We start from the raw sequence: 6000 nt of genomic DNA on the forward strand, positions 1-6000 counted from the left end.
TTATTTTGTCAGTCATTCTTCCAGCAATAAAGCTGCGTTTTCAGTTTATTCCCGTCTCCAAGAGTCCTGCATTTTTGCGTCCACCGCTTCTGCTCGCCTGCCACACAGCCAACCATGACAATAGCAGAATCTAGTATAACATGGAAACACCTACCTGAAACACAGACTTTATGTATTTTAAGTACTTGAGTAAATGTTCCCACTACTATCTGCACTCACTTCTGAAGATATTTAGACTAGTGAGAGAACTCTGAGCTCCTCCGCTTCATGTGAGATTCACTTTCCACTGTTTCCTTTCTTTCTTTCTTTTTTTTAAATCCCTTTCCATTGCATTAATGTCTTGAAATACCAGGAAACCAAGCATCTGCCTCTGGAGACTTTTGACTCAAAAGGCAATAAAAACCAAAACAAATGTAAAAAAATGAATACAGGAAAAATTCCATTTTCACAAATGTCAAAACATTTTTTAATTAAAATTAATCTTTTTTTCCTATTAAAAAGTTGTAAAAATGAGTCCAAGGCCATGATGCCATAGCAGAGGATGTACTTCCTGAGGGAGCTGAAGAAATTCAACCTGCCAACACGGGCGATGATGCAATTCTACACTGCAATCATCGAGTCCATCCTCAACTCCATCACCGTGTGGTACGCTGGAGCCACTATCAGGGACAGTGGCGGTCCTAGCCTGTTTGGCGCCACGGGCGAACACTCTCTCTGCCCAATGGTGTGCTTGGTTATCCTTTCATGAGTTATTTACAAGTTTCTCTTTGTTCACAGCCATTGATATGTCGAAGAGGTTAACATGTTAGGAGCGGATCGAAATTGTGTTGATATCTGGTGAACGCAGTAACCGGGTCATTGCAGCAGATTTCAATGCAAGACACCCTACGAGACCACCCATCTCCCATGCTACAGTCAGCAAACTGCTCGCTAAGTTTTGTGAAACTGCTTCAGTGTTTATTTTGCGAAGCAGCAGGCGCACCTCACAAACGGAGGGCGCCCTTACTCCCAGCAAATGGGCGATAGAAAACCGATCGGTGCCTGTACCATTCCCAATATGCGCCGGCTGATGTCGGGGCAGCATGAGTACGAGCAATTTCTTTTTTTTTCGCCGATGCCCGTGATGCCGCCCCCCACCACGATGCCGCCCCGGGCAACCGTTGTGCGCTCTGCTGAGAAGGTGATTGGCTGCAAACTCCCATCTCTGCAGGACCTGTACACCTCCAGGACACTGGGGCGTGCAGCTCAGATCACAGCTGACCCTTCTCACCCTGGACACAGTCTGTTTCTGTTAAGAAAAAAATATACCATCTCAAAAGAAACACAACTCAAACATGCACACAACAAGACAACACAGCCTGTTCCCCTACAGCACAGCAGATTTCAACATAAGCCACAGCACTATAACCCAGCTCAGTGTATTCATCAGCAGAAATATCTTATTTTAATAGTTTTTAAATAGAGTGTTTGACAGCTTCGCGTGTCATTTTTCTACAATGCCAATCCGATTACTCATATCATGTGAGGATGAAGACAGCACTGCTTGATAAGATTGTCAAGGTGTGTGTTTTTTTGGTGAATATGTGCCCCAGTGTGGTTGTCAAACCAGGGCTGTATGTACTCACTCTTGCTAAGTACATGTGAAGAGATGTTGAATAAAAAAAGTAAAAGAAAAGGTACTTTTGTTTTGTGTTTTATTGAAAGCACTTTCCATAAAGTGTAATTGTTTCCAATGAAGAAAGAAATAGGTAGGTTTGCATGTGTAATTAGTGTGTTATTGCAGAAGAAGCTTAATGTGTACTTTGTAAAAACAATGGGGAAAAAAAGGTGTCTGAAGAAGAAATGATAAATGTGCTTTTTTTAAGCATTCACTCGGCCGGCCGTTTGGCGCATGACATGTGGCGGAGCACCCTGCTACAGAACTCCGCCAGTTCGAACCCCCCACGAACTCACCGCCACGGCCCTGCGCGGGGGGCGGGGAAGCGCACTCGCGTTTCCTTTTTGCCTTTTCCTGCTCCAGCCAAGTCCTCCGCCCGCTCTACATCTCTCTTATTACCCTTTATTACCTTACACTCATGCCTTTGCCTTTCACCACTTCAAAACTAAGCCTACTTCAATATTACCTTCATACGCTTGCCTTGCTTTTCGCCTTCCTCACGCTGTGTACTCACGCTTGCTAAGTACATGTGAACAGATCTTGAATAAAAAAACCTGAAAACAAAACATACTTTTCTTTTCTGTTTTATTGAAACCACTTTACAGAATTGTTTCCAATGAAGAAAGAAATAGGTAGGTTTGCATGTGTAATTAGTGTGTCATTGCAGAAGAAGCTTAATGTGTACTTTGTAAAAACAATGGGGAAAAAAAGGTGTCTGAAGAAGAAATGATAAATGTCCTTTTTTTTCAAGCCCTCTCTGGCCGGCTGTTTCAGTGCCTCGCTTGGGGGGCGGGGAGACGTGCACTGGCGTTTCCTTTTTGCTTTTTCCTGCTCTCGCCAAGTCCTCCGCTACGGTGGCCCCTAGAGACAAAGCATGTATAAACTCCAAAACACTTACAAATTCCAAATAGCACGCACAAACTCCTCAACACATACAAAATCCAAAACACATGCAAACTCCAAAACACATGCAAAATCCAAAACACGTACAAAATCCAAGACACGTACAAGCTCCAAAACACATACAAAATACAAAACACGTACAAAATCCAAAACACGTGCAAAATCCAAAACACGTGCAAACTCCAAAACACGTGCAAACTCCAAAACACGTACAAAATTCAAAACACATACAAAATACAAAACACGTACAAAATTCAAAACACATACAAAATCCAAAACACGTACAAAATCCAAAACACATGCAAAATCCAAAACACGTACAAAATCCAAAACACGTGCAAACTCCAAAACACATACAAAATCCAAAACACGTACAAAATTCGAAACACATGCAAACTCCAAAACACATACAAAATCCAAAACACGTGCAAAATCCAAAACACGTACAAAATTCAAAACACGTGCAAACTCCAAAACACATACAAAATCCAAAACACGTACAAAATTCAAAACACGTACAAAATTCAAAACACATACAAAATCCAAAACACGTACAAAATCCAAAACACATGCAAACCCCAAAACACATACAAAATCCAAAACACGTGCAAAATCCAAAACACGTACAAAATTCAAAACACGTGCAAACTCCAAAACACATACAAAATCCAAAACATGTACAAAATTCAAAACACGTGCAAACTCCAAAACACATACAAAATCCAAAACACGTACAAAATTCAAAACACATGCAAACTCCAAAACACATACAAAATCCAAAACACGTACAAAATTCAAAACGTGCAAAATACAAAACACGTACAAAATCCAAAACACGTACAAAATCCAAAACACGTGCAAAATCCAAAACACGTACAAAATTCAAAACACATGCAAACTCCAAATCACAACGGAAGTGCTCCAGGACGCTAGGGGCAGTGTTGAGCTCGATTTGTAAAATAAACGGCAAGTTTGTTGCAAACACATGGGCTCTAGTCTCCGTTGCGCTTCCCAGGTTGCCTAGCAACTATGATACTAACAGCTGGAAACGTGTCATACAACTTTTTTTGACAGAAATGAAGGAGAACATATTTTTTTTCATTTGTTTGTTTGTTTCTACATGAGCTTTGTGTGATTTGATAAGTATCTGAGGCTGAGACCACAGGACAGTAAAACATGATTTTTGGGCTTCATTTCTGTACTGAACAGTCATTTAAGATTAGCTAGTAAATAACAATTAGCTAATGTTGTTCATGAGACTAAAGTCATATCACTTTGGTAATGTAAATATAATATGGCCAATATTATGGTTATTATATTAGTCATTATTAGGTATTACAGCAGTGAACATGAACTCTTTGTCAAATACTGAGCTTCAGTACAGATTCAAGTTGCAGTTATTTACATGTCTTACCACCTTAAATCTTCACTCAAAGACAAGTATATAGGAATGACTGCCAAATGTATTTGCCACTGAAGCCGAAGGATGGCATCTGAATAAAACCTCTCTTGACATGCCTAGATGACATTAAAGTTTGGTTGGCTCTAAACTTTTTAAATTTGAATGAAAAGAAAACAGATTTGTTGGTGTTTGGACCCAGTGGCCCCTGTGAGTCCTCTTCTTTTCATTTGGAACCCCTGGAGGTTTATTTTAAACCTGTTGTTACTGCCCTTGGTTTTAAGTTGGACCAGTCCATTTTTATCATTTAAGGCGACTGGCAAGAGTGAAATCGTTTCTTTCTAGGCAGCACTTTGAAACCGTGATCCATGCTTTTATTTCTTCCCCTGTGGACTACTGTAACTAGGGTTGCCAACCGTCCCTTAAAATACGGAATCGTCCCGTATTTCGAAACAAAAGTACACGTCCCGTATTGAGCTAATAAGGGACGCACTTTGTCCCGTAATACAGTGAGAATCAAAAGTAGTCTATAACTTTTAATGGAATTAACGCTTTGTTTGAAAACATAATTCCCAGCCCCTCTCCTGCTTTGTGACCAATGAGCTGACAGCACACTTACGAGTATGACAATTCAGATTACCACTCATCTCATTGGTCGAGGAAAGGTCGCTTACGGAGAAAATACCGGAAGACAACAAATGACCACAACAAGAAGCATGGCCAACAGGGAAACAAACGCAGACACTGCGGTGCAAGTCTCGGACGACAGTAAACCTAAAGCTGGGCAGACACTGTGCAATTTTTTTCAGTCACGTTATTCAGCTCCTGCTCAAACTGCACGATTGACTTGCAGTTGGTAGGTCACGATGCAGGTCTCACACTATACCGCCCGATGCTCTGATGCGACCTGAGTGCTCACACTGTGCCTCCATAAAATGAAGGTTATAACAGAAAATCTGTCGCGCTCTCTCTCTCCGTCTTACACTCACACAGACACACACACCACCACCATCAACTTTGCTAAATTGCTAATGAAAAACATTGATCGGGCAGCTGTGACTGAGCAGCAATGTAAATCCAACTATTTTCACGGTTGTTGTGGTCGTGATAATTTTGTGATGCCACATCGAAAAGGCTCGGATGAGCTTTCCAAAGTTCTACAAGTTGTGCCTCCATCGCTTGTGTCCAGATCACAGGCTGCACAGCCGTGCTGCTCCATCTTTTACACCAACGTTTACGTGTTTGCGCGCGAGCAGTGTGAGCGGCTGTGGTGAGACCCTCACGAGCGATTGATGATCGGGAGCTGGTCGTGAGGTGTTAATCACTTCTCGTTACCCCACGTATACTACACGATGCACGATGAAGGCCAAAATCGGCTCAAAATGGGCCTAAAACTGCACAGTGTAAGCCCAGCATTAGAGCAGCAATGTTTGTTCCCCTCAGAGAAAGGGAAGAATGGGAAAAGGAAAACACCTGGCTGGAAAAAGTTAATATGGGCATGTGCAGTGAATATCAGCGCTATGTGGCCAGAAGTGTGATAATATAATTTATTTTGTGTAATAAACAACTGCAAGAATAGATGATTACAACAAATAGATGACTAATACATAAAAGTAATACATAGATGAATAATGATGATGAGTTAAGATGCGTAATCATGGGAGCAAGTGGGTTTACAAACAGGAGCAGCTGATTAGCATTAGAAAAGCTGAAATAATACCTCAACTGAAGCCAATTGTACTAAATGCACTAAATGTGCACTGTTACAAGAATGTTTTTCTTTCTATTGTTTTCTATTATTTTAAGTTAAGCAGGACAGAGTTCTTTTAAAGAAAGATTTACTTATATTCTCAAAAGTTAAGCATGACAGGCTTCTGTTTAAGAAGGAGACCTGTTTTATCGTGTTAATGTTGTCATTTTGAGCTAAAAATAAATGGCTAAATGATCATTTGTTTCACATTAGTGATGGGATTTCCGGCTCTTTTTAGAGATCCGGCTCTTTCGGTTCGGCTCACTAAAAAGAGCCGGCTCTTTCGGCTCC

This window comes from Diplotaxodon limnothrissa, linkage group LG1 (assembly GCF_057381915.1).
Source record: "Diplotaxodon limnothrissa isolate DT_005_m linkage group LG1, D_limnothrissa_male_GT1.1, whole genome shotgun sequence".
In the NCBI taxonomy this organism is placed as follows: Eukaryota; Metazoa; Chordata; class Actinopteri; order Cichliformes; family Cichlidae; genus Diplotaxodon; species Diplotaxodon limnothrissa.